Source organism: Rattus norvegicus, chromosome 9, assembly GCF_036323735.1.
Source record: "Rattus norvegicus strain BN/NHsdMcwi chromosome 9, GRCr8, whole genome shotgun sequence".
In the NCBI taxonomy this organism is placed as follows: Eukaryota; Metazoa; Chordata; class Mammalia; order Rodentia; family Muridae; genus Rattus; species Rattus norvegicus.
In genome coordinates this window covers 12,942,508-12,960,633 of record NC_086027.1, presented here as the reverse complement: position 1 = coordinate 12,960,633, position 18,126 = coordinate 12,942,508, and positions in this window count along the sequence as shown.

The window sequence follows — 18,126 nt, the reverse complement described above, 5'->3', positions numbered from 1 at the left end:
CAAATGGGGGAACCTCATAAAACTGACAAGCTTCTGTAAGGCAAAGGACAGTGTCATTAGGACAAAAAGGCAACCAACAGATTGGGAAAAAATCTTTACCAATCCTGCTTCTGATAGAGGGTAATATCCAAAGTATACACAAAACACAAGAAGTTAGAGTACACAGAGCCAAACAACCCTGTTAATAAATGGGGTTCAGAGCTGAAGAAAACATTCTCAGCTGAGGAATATCGAATACCTGAAAAGCACATAAAGAAATGCTCAACATCCTTAGTCATCAGGGAAATGGAAATCAAAACAAAGCTGAGAATCCACCTCACACCAGTCAGGATGTCTAAGATCAAAAACTCAGGTGACAACAGATGCTGGTGAGGATGTGGAGAAAGAGGAACACTCCTCCATTGTTGCTGGGATGGCAAACTGGTACAAGCACTCTGGAAATCAGTCTGAAGGTTCCTCAGAAAATTGGACATTGCACTACCTGAGCACACAGCTATACCTGTCCTGGGCATATACCCAAAACATACTCCAACATAAAACAAACACACATGTTGCACTAAGTTTATAGCAGCCTTATTCATAATAGCCAGAAGCTGGCATGAACCCAGATGCCCTTCAACAGAGGAATTGATTCAAAAAATGTGGTACATCTACACAATGGAGTACCACTCAGCTATCAAAAACAATGACTACGTTCAATTCATAGGCAAATGGAAAGAACTAGAAAATATCATCCACAATGAGGTAATCAAATCACAGAAAAACACACTTGGTATGCTGTTGGGAGCGATGGCCTTGAAGCCCTCCATTATTGATGTTATTATTATGGTTAGCATTAAGTATGACTGGGTTCATGGAAAATCCCCAGCCAGCTGCAGAAGACTAACACAAATGTGGTGGTCAAGATGAATAATCATATGATAATGTGTGACGTTAAGATACCCAATGTCATGACCTGTAACCTTTCTGAAAAACCAACATCCTGCTAACTAATAGATGTGACAAACCTGTGACCTTTCTGACAACATGTCAACATCAGCCGATTCCCTGACCACATGAATATTGTGTCCTTGGCGTGGGTAAATGTTTCTTACTTCTCTCCTCTCTCTGTTACCCTTTTTATGGTACAAATTCAGCCTTGGGGAAAAATAAAACTGTCGCCTTGATCAGACTCTTGTCTTGGAGTCCTTCGTCACGTCTCTTGTCCCCCATTCTCTTCCAGATTCTCAGCACCCCTCATTGACAGTATGCACTCATTGATACGTGGATATTGACCAAAACCTCGATTTACCCAAGATGCAATCTACAGATCTCAGGAAACTCAAGACGAAGGATGACCAAAGTGCAGATGTTCCCACTCCTTCTTAAAATGGGGAACAAAAATATCCATAGGAGGGGATATGGAGGCCAAATCTAAAGCAGAGACTGGAGGAACAGCCATTCAGAGTCTGCCCCACATGTGGCCCATATATATACAGCCACCAAAACTAGGTAAGATTGATGAAGCTAAAAAGTGCTTACTGAAAGGGACAGAATATGCATCTCCCCTGAGAGACACATCCAGGGCATGTCAAATAAAGAGGTCAGTGCTGGCAGTAAACTACTGAACTGAAAACAGGACACCCTTTATGGGAATTAGAAGAAGGATTCAAAGAGCTGAAGGGCTTGCAACCCCATAAGAACAGCAATGCCAACCAAATAAACCACTAGCAAAAGACTATACGTGGACTGACCCAGGGGTCCAACTGCATATGTAGGAGAGAATATCCTTGTTGGGGCACCTGTGGAAGGGGAAGCCCTTGTTCTTAACAAGGTTGGACCCTGAGTGCGGGGGAATGTCCAGGAAGGGGTTTCTAAGTGGCATGGATTGGGGGACCATACATATAGGAGAGGGAAAGGCAGGGGAGCTTATGGACCAAAAGCTGGGAAAGGGAATAACGTTTGAATAAAACATATATATCTATTAAAAAAACTGAAATTTAAAAAAATGATACTAATACCAAAAAATAATTAAAAAAATGTGAATAAGAAAGAAATTTTAGGTTTTGGAAAAAGATGAATGCCAGGTATTTGAAAAACTGTATGACCATGGTAAACACTTTAATATACGTGAAAAATTATTTACATGTTAATGAACTGCATCTTTTTTTTAAATAGTGAATGGAAATACAGTCCCTTCCTGGCTGTGAGGCTAGGTATCCAGATGTAGTGGAATTCATTATTTGTTGAGTCCTGAATCTTTGAGTCTGCTTCTAACTCAGCTTATGCCAAGGAAACTAGGCCAAGGTGATATCTAAGCCATTGACCAAACTATCTGGACTAACAATCACAGGTGAAATTCCACCTTGTAAATGGAGGAGAGGAATAAAAGATACCTTTAAGGATTTAAAAAAGATGAAATGTACCCAAAAAAATCCAATAAAAAAGTTTAAAATAAAAATAACTTAGGAAATACAAAATACTGGGGTGCCATTCCACAATCATGATGTGTTTCTTCTTTGATAGCTTACAGGTTAATTTACTTCTCTATAACTGTTTTCTCATTTCAAAGTACGTAATGGCATCATCTGTGGAGTGGATGGTAAGAACAAAAGCTTTGCCGAAAATGAATAATCAATCCCTCCCGAGCATGTGCTTAACATTCTAAGCACAGGGAAATTTCCTGAGGGGATTAAAAAACAAAATCCAAACATAAAACAGGAACAACAACGATGTAAAAACATTCTGCACGCTGGGTATGAAGGCATGTTGCAACTTTAATCAGCTTTGTAGGTATTTCTAATAAACACACAAAGAAACAAAAATCCTATCACAGTCCTAGCAGTTGCATCCAACAAAGAGAGAGCTGTGAGGTAGTGTGTGCTGCTTCTTTCCCCAGATACCACTGGGCCTCAGGCCTGCACCCAGTGAGCTGGACCAAGAGAAGCCAGGTTGAAATTCCTGCTGCCATGGTAGGATTCTGCAGGAACATTTCCCTTTGACAACAAGGAACCTGTGTGGAGGAGACCTCTTGGTGAGTCCTCAAGGACTCTACGTGTCATATTCTACAGGGAGGAGCCCTGTCAGGTCTTTGGCAAGGCCAGCCAGTTGTATGGGGAAGTCTCTGGTCCTGTGGCAGAGGGCAAGGAATGGCAGAAAGAATGGCAGCTCCACTGAGAGCAAAGGATAACCCTTCTAGGCCTATGACCTCCTAATTAATTTATCTTTTCACCTGATGCCCTATTCACATTTTCTTACTATCATACAACTGTGATCTTGATGAGCAGCTGGGCTCTTGTTTTCTTAATCAGTTCTTTGCTGTCACAGACGTTTTTAACTTACTCCAGCCCATGAGACTTATTCATACCTTCTGTATGCAGTAGGACCCTTGGTGGGACTGTCATCTCAAAAATAGAAAGTTCCGTAATCCAAAAGATTGGACTCCAGTTTACCTCAGGCCAGGAAAGAAGTCAGCCACCATTAGTAAAAGAGCAAGGGAAAAATTACATAGGAAAAACAAGTGGCTTAATCAGAAGAAAAGATCCTCAACTTCTAAGGCCCGCACATCTGCACCCCTCTCTTCTGAGCTTTGTATAGTGATGTTGTATAACTCCAGATTGTAGTAAAAGGCAGAGTTTTTCCCAGAAAGGTCAGACATGATTTTCACTCTTACATCTCTGAGGTGGGGTGGCATTATAGCACACATTCATGTTGAATTATTATAACACCTATGATAAGAAGACAGAATCCATATATCACAATGCCAAATAGACTCCCTCCTGAATGTATGGACCCATTAAAATTGAGGTTCAACCTGAATTCAGGCCATTCCACTCCCTTTCCATCCTCCTGATTCTTATGTTTGCTACAAGTAAAAGATCATGGTGTAGTCCCCAATATTCTCATGCCTAGACTTGTCTATTCACGAAGAATGATATTGGAGAAGTGAAGGTTATATAGTTACAATGCAGTAACACAAGGTCCAGGTTGACATTTGCTCACTGATGTCCAATTTAATTGTCTTGTTATATTTGAGAAAGGGAGGATGTCCTACATAATATATAAAACGGACAGAAATTTATTATTTTATATATGCCCTGTAGTTGATCCCTATGTTCCCAAGTAAAAGGAGTTTTTATTGCAAAAAAAATAGGATTATAGACCATTGATTTTGTGAAATACATGGATATGTAAATGGAAACAATGTCAGCTGTCAAGGACTGCACAGTAAGCAAATATTTCCAGGTTTTATACACTCAGAGGTCTAGAAGAAACATATTGGCCTCCAGAAAAATGGGAAAAGCTCAGGAATCGAAATGTATGTCACATGCATTGTCTCGAGTAGTAGATTTACTTTTAAGAAAAGTCTCCCTCCTCCTTGGTCCCTAGAGATTTGGGTGCTAAGAAAAATCTGTTCTCCAATTCAGGGTTGTAAGCAACCCTCCCCAGCAAAAGCATTGTTGACTTCTAATGAAGCAGAGAGACATATCTAGCTTTGAAATAGAGGTTGCCAAATGGTATTCCCAGTGACACATGGGAGACTGGAGGAAAGGGTCCCCACAGAAATTCATCAGTGTGGGGAGAGCTGGTTAGTAGGTAGGCCATAGAACTTTCCAGTGACATCAACAGCAAGCCGTTCACTGGATACTCTATTGTATCTAAGAGCTCCCTAGAATCTTCTGTGATCTCACCAGTGTTGTGGTGACACCAACTGCCTTTGGGATATTACTTCAGTTCCCTTTGGGTTCACAAGCAGGCATGTTTCACCAGCTGCTCAGGCTATTTCGGAAGGAAAGTGTTGATCAAGGAGAGACCGCACCAGGTCAAAGGGAAGCTGACCCCCTCTCTAGTGAAACAGGAAGGAGGAAATCATTCTGGGGAAGGCTTGGTGAGTCGTGGGCAGAGTTGGGGAACATCCTCAAGGAGGTAGGTTTGAGATGTGCCTTCTAAGACTAGGCCTTACAAGCAGGAGCCTTGGGATTTTTCAAAAACAAACCAAGAGTCAGGAGTTCCTGATCTTTAATTTGAGAGAAAGCCATAAAGTTGTAAGACTTCAGTGTCTTTTCTTGAAGCTTTTTAACTGTGAGTGTCAATGATTGGCAGGAGGAGGCACTGTGAGATTAACAATGTGACCATCCATGGTTGGGAGTTGAAGCACTTCATCCTCTAGATTACTGTAGGTTACATAAGTCTCTGATGGCAAGAACAAAGAAGGATGCACCCCTAGTCATGAATTGAGTTCTCAGACACTTTGGGCTGGAATACACATGATTAGAGCTTGATGGTGCTAAGCATTATGAAGTCATTATGAACTCTAGGATTATCTGCACCACATCTGATATAACAATGTCGCAGATGTTTATGTCTCAGTCAGATTGTAACTTTCAGTGCGGGAGGTTCTGTAATAGTGTGGCACGTGTATGGCATTAGAGGTTGGGAAGAGGGACATAGCTTAAGAATCAACCTTTAAGAAAGCTTTTCTGCTCTTTCAGGGATTCACCCAGTCTCTACCATTTCCCCTTCCTCAACCTCCTTTTCTGATTCAGAATGATCTATTCTGCCCATTGGTTCAAATATGCAAATTCACTTGGGTTTATCTGTCTACAGGTTTTGGTAGGAAGGCATCATCCCAAAATGTCATCAGTCAGCAAGAGGAGTGTCTAAAGGAACTGGAGGAACTCAAATTTGAAATCCAGAAGTGTCAATTCGAGAGGGATGAACTTTATCAAATCCTGGATCTTTATATCTATGATGAGTGGGACCACAGGTAGTCATTATGCCCAGTAACCTATTCACTGTCTTGTGCTCTCTCTCTGCTACCTCAAAATTTACTCATAGCACGAGAGAGTTTCACCTCTCATCCTTGATTTTAAGGAGCTTTGGCAGGCATTAGCTTGTGAGATAAGCTAGGTGCTGTCTGTTTAGGGTCAACCTCTTTTGTACTTGACCCTGATCTCCTTGGATTAGCATTGGTTCTGTCAACAGCTGGAAGGACCTGGTCACACTTGCTGCAACTGTGTGTGTGAATGAAATGCCTGCACGTCATCACTCTTTCCTCTGAATTTGTTCATTATACACTGATTCTATGGCACCTCCATGGATGTAGTTGACATTCTAAATGTGTTTGGATATGGGTTGGTATGTATGTATGTGGAAGTATATGTGGTGTTTACTCAGGATCAGGACGTCTGGGACCTTTGATGGGGTCTGAGGATTTGGTTGATCAACAGTTTGCAGGTCATGATCGTGATGAGTACGTGGAGGCCCACATTGATCAAAACAGCACTTTGCTCCTTCTGTATACCTTGGTGGCACACAGGACTCTCCTGAGGGGAGGAGGTGCTATAAATCCTCTTCCCTGTCAAACTTAGTTATGCCCTCTGGGAATTCATGTAATGATAGAAACCAAGGATTGAGTATACCTGCTTTCAAAACAAGAGAAATGTCATCACAGCTTTCTCTTGGGCCCAAAGCTGTGGCTCAGACTGGAGGAATCTTCTTCCTGAACTAGTCAATTCCATCATGCTCACCTGTCCAGCTCTTGAAGGTCAGGTCCCTCCAACTGGTACCTTGGCTCTGTTGTCCTGTGCCCAGGATAATAAACTTAACCAGTACAAATACTTTGAAGGAGCAAGTATGTGGTACATACTGAGTTTAAGTAATAGAACAGTCTGATTTTACCTAATTTGTTTCACCTGCTTTGATCTTTAGGTTTTTATTTTTTTAACTATCCAGGGATTGTTTATTGTGACCTAGAAATGGTCACTGTGGTCTTGACCGTTGTTATTCCCAAACAGGCAGCTCTCAGGCTCTGCCCCCTCCTATATAGTGAGTCTTTGCAGAACCATATCTCTCAGGATTCCAAGGAGTCCTTATTTCAAAACAAATGTTTGCTTATTTACATAGATATATTTTCTGTGGATTGAGTCTCACTGTTGTGTTTTGGTCTGGTTTTTGACTTTGCCATTTTCTTCCCTTCCACCATTCCTTGAATTTTAAATTTTTATTATATATTTTTATTTACATTTCACCTAATTCTGAAATCGTGAGTTCAAAACATTATTTGTTCCTTTGGCCTAACCCAGGCTGCATGTTGAATTGCCAGTCCTTCAATCTGAACATGAGATGAGAATGATGGCTATGCAAATGATGACCAACTCAATAAGTGATGCCATGGAGAGGTACAAGGAGCTCATACAAGTGAACAGTTCCTACCGGTGAGTCGCTGACAGAGATGAGAATCCAGCACTAGGCAGGGAATGCTTCTGTCCTGTATGACTTTAACAAAAGTCAGGGCTCTGGTTCTGTAGTGACTAACTCTTAACAAGAAGGTTGCCTCCTGGCAAGGGTCTTAGATTTGTAGCTCTTGGACTCAGTTGTTGTACATGTGAAGGGTGTAGAAGACCCTCCAATTGTTATTTTCCCCGTTAAAGATCCTCTAGATAGAAAAGGTTTGCACCATGATGGGAATATCAATCAACTCTGAATCTCTAGGACTCTGACAGGAGATTTAAAGATCTGTGATCCATGAGAAACACATGGCAAGATTGTATAGCTATTGGGTCTTCAACTACCCCTCAGAGGGGCTTTCCCCACAACGTGAAGATGGTTTCACCATACCATGGACATACGAGCTCCCTTATGGACCATCTCTTCTTCCTTGATTTATATAAACCGTTTTAGTGTCAGGATTATCAGAAGTACTTTGATTCTTGTGGAATGTGCCCTCTGGATTTGACCTCCTCTAATTGGTGCTAACTTGTATAGTGTGGCTCTATTCTGGGGATTTCTGAGAATGAGGACCCTTGAAGGGATGATTGGACTTGCAGGAGTGACAGGCAAATAGAAGATGCCTGCGATTTACCATTTTTTGTTTGTGGTTCAGCATCAGGCACTCCCAGCTCCTACGTGAACAAGCTCAATTGAAGAACAATATACAGATTTTGCTGAATGAGAAGAGAGAACTGCTGGTGGAGCAGACTGAACTGCCAGCATCCTCTGTGGAGGCAAAGAGGCTCTGTGAAGAGGCCGGAATGAACATCTGTGACCCCAGTGCCAAGCAACAGCAGGTAGAGTTAGGCCTCAGGGTCAGCTTGTCCTCATGTCTTACCATAAACATAGACAAACCAATGTAACTGTCTATTGACTGATCCATGTCCTGACCTAGGTCTCATCCAAGTGTTCATTCATGTGATGGTTTACAAGGCCCTCTGTTGAGATAGCCCCTTTTCAAGAAAATGCACGTTTGGAAAGCAAATGCTCCTGCTCTTTGAGAATCTGCACTTCATTAAGGGAGATAGGTTGATCACACAGCACTGCACTACATGCCATTATGTATGGAGGGTGCTATGTGGGAGCCCCTCTTTAGACTAGAACAGGGCTTTGAGGGATGAAGCAAAAGCCTGGAGCTCATTTTTTTTACAGGGTTCGTGTGAGACTCAGGAAGTAAGTAGTTTTCAAGGAGGAGAGCCTGGTGGAAATGCCAAAGAAATGGTTCTCATTTTCATTTGTGGTGGCTTTTGTTCTTCCTCCCCTCATGTCCCTGTATATGAAGATGGTGACTTCATGCTTCACAGATCTTGGGTAACTACAGATCCTGTGTATCAGCATGTCAGTCCTGTCTTATTTGAGTGCTCCTGCAGAGTTCATAACTGGGCCTCACAGTCTGAAGCTGGTTAGAAGAGCAAGGATGTGGAAAAGGTTTCTCAAAGGCTGAGGGTTGCCATGAGAGACTTGAGACTTCAAGAACAAAGTTATCCGTATGTACCCCCAATTCTCACCAAGAAAGGTGCATTGCTGTGCTGACCTGCATCTTAGGGAGCATGCGGGGAGGCCAGTTCATGACATGCAGTTTTGTCCAGTCATTATCTAACTTAGTCCTTTAAGCCTAGGTCTCTCAACAAACATGAAGCTTCCTTTTTTTGTGCTGGCCAGCAGTCTTTGCATCATTCGTCCAGTTCCAAGTGGAGCCCCCTCTCTTATTTGTCTCAACACATTCTTAAACCATTCAGCTATTTTAAAAATAAGGATTAGATTTCTTCACTTTACCTGAACAGAGGTATCCCCCGGGAAGATTCTGGATTGTCTTATTGGCTTCACCATGATCTTGCATGGAATCCTAGAATGCATCCCTCTGCTGACATTTCTTTGCTGACTATATCATGGGCACTGCATTCTCACAGGATAGATTCCCTCTCAATATTGTACACAGTGCTGCATTCCAGAAAATTCACTGTATGTTATTTATTTAGCCTTTTTCTGACTGACATTGAGGTTGTTTTAATATCACATGAACTCTAATGTGATGAAAAGTTCCTGGGAACTGACCATTAGTTACTGTCTTCTCTAATGCTTCCAAAGGCTTTTATGAAGGAAACAGGGTAGTTTTAGTGAGGGGCCTATGATGAGTCAGCATAGCGCTTGATGGAGTCTTTTCCTAGAAATCTCTCTCTTGGCGATTTGATGTTGTGTTGTTTAGGCTATCTGTGCAGAACATGTAACTTACTTGTCGGACAAGCAAGTATCTGCATAGAAAGGTTTCCTGAAGTGGAAATGAGTACAGGCCAGGGCAGCACAGCCTGCTTGAGTCTAAGAGACTTGTACACAGCATTGTTCCCACTAATTCCTCACTCAACAGGAAATGTGCTGCACAAGATCAAAGTTTTCATTTGTGCGTGCAAGTGAGTATCTGTGTATGTCTGTGTGTGTGTGTGTGTGTGTGTGTTTGTGTGTGTGTGTGGTGTGTGTGTGGGTATATGTGTGTGTGTGTGTGTGTGTTTGCAGTAGTGAATGTGTGTTTCCCTCTATTTCCAAGTTTCATGAGAAAAGTACTCTAAGCGTTCACTTTAGATCCATGAAACATGAAATAGAGCTGCCCAGTCATTTGGCATCTCCATCTAGCTCTGTACAGCAAAAGGACACTTAAATTACTAATTTATTCTGTTTCCAAAAATTTCAGAACAGAATTATCTTGTGAAGTCTTGGGTAGGAGTGGAAATATGTTCAAGTGAGTCGTTTTTCACAGGGGTAACAAATGGTACAGACCTAGAGCTTGCAGGTCCCTTTTTGTTATGGTGTAGAAGCAGGACAATAAAATCCTTTAGAAATGCAACCCCCAAAAAGAGGACACAAAAATACCTGTAAAGTTAGATTTTCAAGTGATTAGGGGCAAAACTACTGATCTGCATTGAAATCCTTTGGAGCACATCAAAGGAATGGAGTACAGGGCGGTAAGTGTAAGGCTTCTCTAGAACAATCCACGAGTTTATGCGGCTTCTCTGTTCTTTGTGAATGGTGAAAGCCCACTGGAAGGTTATGTCACTCTCTGTGTCTTCTCCAAGGTTGCTTTCCACATTGCCTGCTACCATTTCTTTCGAGCTACCTAGGCACACTACAGCTTCCCCTGGGAGTTTGGCTTGGATTTTATTCATTGAGAATTTGAGTTGCTTGGAATTGTATCATCATCCAGAAAAAGTTGCATAGCTATGATGTGGTGTAAGAAAGGGCAGTTTCAGGAACCCCTTTAGGTGCACAGATAATCCAAAGCGCTCCTCTATGTTATCTGTGTAGCACTCTGCAAGTGCTGGTCGATCAACATCATTGTCTCTCAGTTAATTTCAGCCTCAATGGGTTAGGAGAAATGATGAGCTTCAAATGGGTCTGACAGTGTAAGAACAGGTAGCCCTATGAGAAGCCATGTTCAGAAAGTGGAACAGAAGTTTTAGTTAACCCAGTGATTCCACAACAAGGAGTAGGTATTGCCATTGCAACTAGGGAGCATCAGTCTTGTAGTGGTCCCAGAGTAACCTTGAAGGAGAATCTATCCAGACGTCCATCAGCCAAGGAGTAAAAGTGTACCATAGGTTGGAGCCCTTCCATAGATTCTGATTCAGTGTGAGATAATCCATGCAAGCTTTTACTTACTTATTCAAATTATCTGTGGAACAATCACATTACGGGGAGAAAATTTGTTGATTTGGAACCTGGTTATGGAGATTTCCTATGATTCTAGCTTTGGGCATGAAGTCACTCAGGCTATGGTAAAGACAGCCCCGATTAGAAGACGTTGCACACTTTGGGGAAAGTCTGAAGGAGTGAACAAGAACAAGAGTCTAGTCCACCACCAACATATGATCCTTTGCTGAGCAACAAGAGAGCTCTACACAGCCTTTGGGACTTGCTAAGATTGTTAATGGGGAAAGAACCCTGAGTCTATGACGGTTTATGGGAGGACAGCACATCACTGACTGAGCTGTCTTTAGGCTCTGGCCACTATGTACATATGCCACTCAACATTTGTTTTTATGCCTCCAGTGAATCCTGGGGAATCTTTACATTAAGCATTAATGTTCAGGTAGGAACACAGGCTGGAAGAAGCCATTTGAATATCCTTCCCTATAAAAATACCCTTTTTGGGTGGATGACCACCCCACCTGGATTTCAGCCTCAGGCAGTTCAAGAGCTACTCAGAGTATAGTTCTGGTACAGTTCATGTGAATTTTGCCCATGAAACAATATATATGATCCTCTGGATTTCTTGCTATGTTCTACTCCTTTCTTCCTGTGATCTCTCTGCAAAGATCTGAGGACATTTTCTCTTCTGTCCTCTCACAAATTGCCTTACACTAGCCATAGACTTACAGGGTGCTGTTCTGTTTCTACATCACAATCACCTTTAATGTCCACGTGTACGCTGGGAAGATTTGCATGGAGCACATTTTCAGTGATTACAGGATCTGTGCGGTGAGCATGAATCTGAAGTGAGATGGCTTCTCTGTGTATTTGCAGATACAGTGGTTACAAATGGAAACTAGACGGGTTCCTTCAGTGTTAACATAATCAGAAGTTTCACCTCAATTCTGGGCATGTTTTCCAGAAGGAATCCACATGGTATTCTAGGTTGCTCATACCTCTCTTGAACTCAGATTCAGACATAGCTAAAATGTTATTATTCAATGTCATATACCTGGACCAGTGGGAAAAAATGCTCATTTTTCTCTTAATCCCAGTACAGTGCATAGTCCACAGTTCAAATTCTAGCAGTTTGAAAGGTGAGATATAAATCCAAGCCCAGGTACTCTATGACACTTGGGGATGCAGGGACTGACCTCAGCTGACAGGTCATGCTGGATTGTCCAACTGAATAGAGCTGATGTAAGAGGGAGAGCTGAATTGACAACCACTCACTAAACCTTTTTTCCCTTGCTCTACTAGGTCTGAAATTCTCCAGCAGAAACTCGAACATGACACATTCCAGGACAAGAACTCCCTTGGAGAGAAGAGCTACAGGAGGAGAACTAAGTGTGCACAGCAAATACACCACTATTGGGTCTCATCTGTAGTGTCCATAGCAATTGTGGACTGCATTTTCCTCCTTTAGTTTGATTTCTTTGGATTGAATACACTGTATTTTCACCTTGCCTCTCTCCAGCAAGTGTACACTTTTTGAGGGACTCAGAGAAGTGCTGATGCACATCAATCAAGAGCTGCTGGTCATCCAGAAAGACTGTGCACGTGTAAATTTGTACTTGTCCTGATGGGTCATCCAGAAGAGTTTCATGGAGATCAGTTCACAATATTGGAAAGACTTTGTGACAAAGTCTGTAATATCATTTATACTCAGTATTGGTAGGCTTTTTCCTTAATACCCCACTCCAAGAAAACAGACCTACTTCCACTCCTCTTGAAAAGATTATTACCATCACTAACTGCTTGTCTACTATGTCTCCAAGGCAAGCCACAGGCTATAAGTCTATTCTACAAAAGGAGCAGCAAAAAATGCTTAGTGCAATTCCTCTATTTAAAGTTTGGTTAATTTTTAATTGTTTTGGTTATTTGGTTTTCCTTCTATTCATTTGAAGATTTGTTATTTATCTGTTGTTGCTGTTTTGTTCATCTGCTTTTCTATTTTGATAAGGATATAGACTGTATATATTGACTACCTACATCTGGTTACTATCAAGTAAATTGGATGTATTCTGGTCAATAAAGGAGTAATCTCAAACTCTTCACTCTTAAGAACCTTCTTTATTGATCATTAGTGTCAACATCTGAAGTCCCACAGCTATCAGGGAGGGATGGATCTCTGCATTCTCTTGGGGAGTGGGCATCAAATCACTTCCCAGTCAGACTGAGATTCACAGGCATTTATACAGTCACTGTGCACTGTGTTTCCAACTCTGAATTTCAACTTCATCATGCATACATTACCCACTGTGTATGCTTGCTGTCAAATATATAGTTACCTCTAAATTATACTCTGTCGATGACAGTTTTGACCAAATTAATAGGATAAACATTAATTTTTCTGTAATACCTCCCAGGACATATAAACATGGTATAAGGGAGTTTAAAGCCATCGGGAATCCTGCACCCAAATCCTGGGGCAGAAAATGCTGAACACCCAGGAATGCAGATAATCCTGAGACCACAGGAGAGAAAGCCACTTCTGACCAGCTCTGCCCACATCTCTGGCCCAATATTAATCTGCATGCTGCCTCTGGAAACAGGAATAGAGGAGCAGTCAGTGGCAGGAACCTGCTTGGTTCAGCCTGGGCCCAGAACCTACCTGGGCCCTGAGCATATTTGAAGAAAACTATAGGCATACAATTCTCTGTTTCCTGACTGTGGCTTTTTTTGATTCGAAGCTCAAAATACCATTTTGTTGTTGTTGATTTTTAGTTGGATATTTTTCATTTCGAATTCAAATGTTATTCCTTCCTTGTTTTCCAGAAATAAGTCTGAATAACATCGCCCTCCCCCTCTTCTATAAATGTGTTCCCTTCACCATCCAGCCACTTTCCCAGCCTAGGCAGGACCAAGGGCTGTTCATTCCTTTAGTGCCCATGAAGACCATCCTCTGATACGCATGCAGATGAGGCCATGGCACAGTCCCTGTATAGTGATTGGTACTGGCATAGTCTCTGGGAACTCTGCTTGGCAGCCATGGTTGTTCTTATGGGGTTGCAAGTCCCTTCAGCTCTTTCAATCTTTCTGTAATTCCTCCAACTGAGGTCCAGTTCTCAGTTCAATGGTTTGCTGCTAGCATTTGCCACTGTATTTGACATGATCTGGCTGTGCCTCTCAGGAGACATCTATATCCAGTTCCTATCAGCCTGCACTTCTTCGCTTCATCCACCTTATCTAGTTTGAAGGCTGTATATGTATAGGCCATATGTGGGATAGACTCTGAATGGCCATTCCTTCAGGCTCTGTTCTAAACTTTGCATCCCTATCCCTTCAATAGGGATTCTTCTTGTCCTTTAAAGGAAGGAGTGAAGAATCAGCATTTTGGTCATCCTTCCTGAATTTCATTTGGTCTGGGAATCTTGGAGAATTTGAGCATTTGGGCCAATATCCACTTATCAATGAGTGCATACCATGTGTGTGTTTCTGTCATTGGGTTAACTCACTCAGGATGATATGTTTTAGTTCGTTCCCTTGCCTATGAATTTCATGAAGTCATTGTTTTTGATATCTCTGTAGTACTCCATTGTGCAGATGTACCACACTTTCTGTTTCCATTCCTCTGTTGAAGGGCATCTGGGATCTTTTCATTTTCTGACTATTATAAATAAGGCTGCTATGAACATGGTGGAGCATGTGCCCTGTTGTATGTTGGAGCATCTTTTGGGTATATGTGCAAGAGAGGTACAGCTGGGTCCTCAGCTAGTGAAATGTCTAATTTTCTGAGGAACCTCCAGACTGATATCCAGAATGGTTGTACCAGTCTGCAATCTCACCAACAATGGAGGAGTGTTCCTCTTTCTCACATCCGTGCAAGCATCTTCTATAGCCTGAGTGTTTGATCTTAGCCATTAGACTGGTGTGAGGTGGAATCTCAGGATTGTTTTGATTTGCATTTCCCACATAACTAAAGATGTTGAACATTTCTTTTGGTGCTTCTCAGCCACTCCATATTCCTCAGCTATGAATTCTTTGTTTAGCTCTGAAATGCAATTTTTAATAGGGTTATTAGTCTCCCTGCAGTCCAACTTCATGAGTTCTTGTATATTTTGAATATTAGCCCTCTATCAGTTGTAGGATTAGTAAAGGTCTTTTTCCCAATCTGTTGGTTGCTGTTTTGTCCTAACCACAGTGTCCTTTGTCTTACAGATGCTTTGTAGCTTTATGAGGTCCCATTTGTCTATTCTTGATCTTAGAACATAAGCCATTCGTGTCCTGTTCAGGAAATTTTTTCCAGTGTCCATGTGTTCAAGATCTTCCCCGCTTTTGCTTCTATTAGTTTGAGTGATCTGGTTTGATGTAGAGGTCCTTGATCCACCTGGACTTAAGCTTCACACAGGGCAATAAGAAGGGGATGATTTGTACTCCTCCATATGCTGACCTCCATTTGAACCAGCACCCTTTGCTAAAAATGCTATCCTTTTTCCACTGGATGCTTTTGTCTCCTTTGTCAAAAATCAAGGGACCATAGGTGTGCTGGTTCATTTCTGGGTCTGAAGTTCTATTCCACTGGTCTATCTTCCTGTCTCTGTACCAATACCATACAGTTTTATCACTAATGCTCTGTAAACTGCTTGAGTTCAGGGATGCTGATTCCCAGGGAAGTCCTTTTATTGTTGAGGATAGTTTTAGCTATCCTGCGTTACTTGTTATTCCAAATGAATTTGCAAATTGTTCTGTCTAACCCTATGAAGAATTGGAATCGAATTTTGATGGAGATTGCATTGCAATTATAGGTCACTTTGGGAAAATGGCCATTTTTACTATCTTCATACTGCCAAGCCATGAACATGGGATCTTTCCATTTTCTGAGATCTTCTTCAATTTCTTTCTTCATATCATAAAGTTCTTGTCACACCGATCTTTCACTTGTTTGATAAAAGTCACACTGAGGTATTTTTATATGATTTGGGACTATTATGAAAGGTGTCATTTCCCTAATTTCTTTCTCAGCTTGTTTATCTTTTGTGTAGAGGAAGGCTACTGATTTGTTTGAGTTAATTTTATACCCAACCACTTTGCTGAAGTTGTTTATCAGGCTTAGGAGTTCTCTGTTGTAACTTTTGTGGTGTCCCATATATACTACCCTATCCTCTGCAACAGTGATATTTTGACTTCTTCCTTTCCAATCTGTATCCTTTTGACCTCCCTTTGTTGTCTGAGTTTTGGCGAATGCTGGGGACAACATACAATGGAGACATCTCAGTAGCCCGCAGTAGCTTTTTGTCAAAACTGGTTGTTTCCATTTCTCCAAACCTTAGCCCTGGACAACGGCTGTATAGATTTCATTTGTGTGTGACTGCCTATCAGTTGGCCTTGGTGTGCACAATATTGTATTCTATCTGACTTTCCTAAGGGCTGTATAGATTTCATTTGTGTGTGACTGCCTATCAGTTGGCCTTGGTGTGCACAATTATTGTATTATATCTGACTTTCCTACTTCTTTCTCCTCCTGCTCTGGTGAATTCTGTGAAACTAGATGTTCCTTCATGTTATGATTCTTAGACATTTGGAAATTGATGCATAGGGGCACAGCACAGCACAGCCCTAGTGGCCCAGGTGCATACTGTGTATTCTCATCTTGGAAAAAATGTAATAAATGCAGAATTGTAGTTCTAAATTAGGGTTTGACTTGCAAAGACAGCTTGAAGAAAATAAGAGAAAATGAATTAGAGCCAACATTGGGACCCCAAGAAAGGAAAAAGTTATTGAAGTTAGGAAGTAAGTTTTACATAATATTATAGACTGGTTAAGGTAGTATAGAATATATAAAATAATATACTAGTAAACTAACTCTAACTACTGGAACCCTTATGAGAGTCATTGTGTGCAAGGAACAGAACGCTAGTGAAATTAGTGTGCTAAGGGTTACCTTGATTCTTTCTGGCCACTGCCTGGCAGTTTTGCCTATGTCATTTATCATTAGAGTGTCACAGGAAAATGCAATTAGCTGATCTCGGAGCTTTGGACTCTGAAGTATAAAAGTAAAGAGTTAAAGTTTAAATAATGATAAGTTTACAATTATTATTATATTGGCAACAGGCCTGGGTATAGGGCAAGGCTGAAACTTTGGAGAACAGTTGTAATTCTTAGTTCTTGGTGAGATGTAGTCATTCTTTGCACTTGATTTGGCAATGATTATAAAATCTCTTTTTTCTACCCGCTTTTGGATTATTAATAAAGGACTCGGGCTAGAGAAAGGCTACAGAACATGTGAAGAGTAAATGAGAGAGAGCAAGAGGGAGTGAATGAGAGAGTAAATGACAGAGCAAATGTAAGAACAAATGTGATTGCAAATGCGAGAGCATGAGAAGAGCATGTGAAGAGTGAGTGGAGAGAGAATGTGAAGAGTGAATGAGGGAGCGAGTCTGAGAACAAATGTGAGAGCCAGGGAGAGAGCATGAGGAGAGAATGTGAAAATGAGTGAGGAGAGAATGTGAGGTGTGTGTGAAGACTGTGTGTGTGCATGACAGGAGAGTGCATGTGCTGTATGTGAGATATGTGTGAGGTGTGTGTGAAGATTGTGTGTGTGTGTCACAGGAGAGTGCATGTGCTGTGTGTGAGATATGTGTGAGGTGTGTATGAAGATTGTGTGTGTGAGTGACAGGAGAGTGCATGTGCTGTGTGTGAGATATGTATGAGGTATGTATGAAGACTGTGTGTGTGCGTGACAGGAGAGTTCATGTGGTGTGTGTGAGATATGTATGAGGTGTGTATGAAGAGTGTGTGTGAGAATGAAAGGGTAATGAACAGACGTGTACATGATTGTGGGAGTTTGAGAAAAGAAAACTGCAATAAAAAAACCGGAGTGCACAAAAGAATGCAGCGTGTGTGCAGCCTCAAGCTGAGAGAGAAAGAGAGAGAGAGAGAGAGAGAGAGAGAGAGAGAGAGAGAGAGAGAGAGAATGACTTTAAGCCTTGAAGTTGCCTATCAGTTTGTACCCAAAGAGGAGTCTGTGGATATGTATTATGTGCCTTCCAGATAACCCTGCTTCCAGGTGAGAACTCTGATCCTGTGACCGAGAGCCAGGAAAGGCTGACAGAATGGCTGCTCCCCTGAGGGCAAAGGATAAAACTTTTAGGTCTATGACCTCCTAGTTTAACTTTTCACCTGAAAACTTATTATTCAAATTTTCTTACTGGGATAAAACAATGATCCTGGTGAGCGTCTTGTCTCTTGGAT